Source organism: Dipodomys ordii, unplaced genomic scaffold, assembly GCF_000151885.1.
Source record: "Dipodomys ordii isolate 6190 unplaced genomic scaffold, Dord_2.0 Scaffold7630, whole genome shotgun sequence".
Taxonomy (NCBI): Eukaryota; Metazoa; Chordata; class Mammalia; order Rodentia; family Heteromyidae; genus Dipodomys; species Dipodomys ordii.
The window spans coordinates 1-2,055 of NW_012274843.1; the positions used below are offsets into that span (position 1 = coordinate 1).

Sequence of the window (2,055 nt, forward strand, 5' to 3'; positions counted from 1 at the left end):
CTCCCTCCCTCCCTCCCTCCCTCTCTCCCCACTCACTTCCCCTCCAGGCACACTGGGGTGACCCTCTAGGCTACAGAGCCTTAAGTCCTTTGGGTGGTCGCTGTCTGGGCCTCTGAAGGAGGTGGGGTGTCTGTGCTCACTGGGCACCAGTGAAGGGGGGGCGGGGGGCTCCTGAGTTGAGCAGAGCAGCCTCTGAAACTCCAGTCCTGAGGGGCTGTGTATGGTGTCGAGTGACCCCAGCTTGTGACAGATTAGCTGCAGAGTGCATCTGAGCCGCTGTCTCTGCCAGGCTCCCCCAGGGCAGGTACAAGGGGCCCCACCTGCCCCTCACCACGCGAGCTGAGCTTCAGTTTTCCTGGCTGATGTGCTGTCTTCGGGGTTGTTGGGGGGTTCTGTGAAGAGTCCAGCACACGGGCCCCACTTGGGCAGGCCTGCCAGGCCGTCAGGTCTCATTCCTCCCACCTGTGGAATGGGCACAGGGGAGGCCTCAAATCTGGTTATTTGACCTTGAGCACAGCCTCCTTAGCCTTTGACCTTGAACATGGCCTCTACAGCCTCCAGCTGGGCCTCAGATGGTCTTCCCAGGGCCCCAGGTCAGGGGCAAAGCTGAGGTGGAAAGCGCTTGTCAAGTACAATCTGACCTCTTGTCCTTGGCTCACTGTCACCTCCTGTCATCCCACACTTGGGACCAGGCTGAGGCTGCCAGTCCCAGGGGATCTGTCCCCTCACTCCCGCCACGCCCGCCCCCAGCCAGCTCCCTGGGCCTGGCCACTGCACCTGGCCCGGGGCCCCAGCCCAGGGCTCAGCCCGCTCAGGCCTTGCCTGCTGCTCTGTCAGGAGCAGTCTGCTGCCTTCTCCGGCCTCATGCTCAGCAAGGCCGAGTAGCTTCCTTCCCTTTCTACCTGCACATCTCCTTCTTGGCCTCCTTTTTGGGCTCACTTCCTTGCTGTGGGAGGCTGGATGGCCGGGGGCTCAGGGCCTACGGCTGCCTGGTTCAAATCACAGCTCCAGCCCCTCCTGGCCACACGTGGACTCAGGGAGAGACCTAGAATAGTGTCCAGCATGGCACCGAGTGGGCAGAAGCATGGGATTGGTGGGGGCCTGGCACTTGTGGCCTGAGGGCCAGGCTGAGGAGACCTGTCTGAGCACCAGGGTGGGCCTCAGTTTCCCCTTTTTTTTTGTTGGTCGTGGGGCTTGAACTCTGGGCTTGGGCGCTGTCCTGGTGCTCTTCAGCTCAAGGTGAGCGCTCTACCACTTGAGCCACAGCAATATTTCCGGTTTTCTAACGGTTTTTGGTGATAAGAGTCTCATGAACTTTCCTGCCCAGGCGGGCTTTGAACCATGATCCTCAGATCTCAGCCTCCTGAGTAGCTAGGATTACAGGCGTGAGGCACTGGTGCCCGGCTATTTTCCCCATCTTGTAAGTGAGGACATGGCCCAGTGGCAGCGCAGCCTCATGCCTCTTCTCCTCGTCCCCCCTCCCCCCCAGCCAAGGACTACGAGAACGCCATCAAGTTCTACAGCCAGGCCATCGAGCTGAACCCCAGCAATGCCATCTACTATGGCAACCGCAGCCTGGCCTACCTGCGCACCGAGTGCTATGGCTACGCACTGGGTGACGCCACGCGGGCCGTGGAGATTGACAAGAAGTACATCAAGGGCTACTACCGCCGGGCTGCCAGCAACATGGCCCTGGGCAAGTTCCGGGCTGCCCTGCGTGACTACGAGACGGTGAGTGGGTCTGATGGACCCTGGGCGGGGCCTCTCTGTGCCTCCAGGGATGCTGTGGGCACTAAATGAGCTGCTTAGAGCAACACTGGCACATGGGGTTCCAAGGTAATCAGCCATTGGTAATAAGGGTAGGGTTTGGGGGTTTTGGGTGCCAGTCCAGCTTGAACTCGGGACCAGGGCACAGTTCCTGAGCCTTTTTTGCTCAAGGCTAGCACTCTATCACTTGAGCCATGCCTCCACTTCCGGCTTTTTTTTTTGGGGGGTCTGGTCGTGGGACCTGAACTCTGGGCCTGGGCGCTGTCCCTCAGCTCTTCAGCTCAAGGC

At 60.3% G+C, this 2,055-nt stretch overlaps 1 pseudogene across 1 annotated transcript; it reads left to right on the plus strand.

The window, feature by feature from the left end:
- Positions 1-1,489: 1,489 nt before the first annotated feature.
- LOC106002333 lies at positions 1,490-1,735 on the plus strand (annotated as a pseudogene). The gene has a single exon (XR_001175916.1). The product of XR_001175916.1 is annotated as a serine/threonine-protein phosphatase 5 pseudogene (transcript).
- The last annotated feature ends 320 nt before the right edge of the window (positions 1,736-2,055 follow it).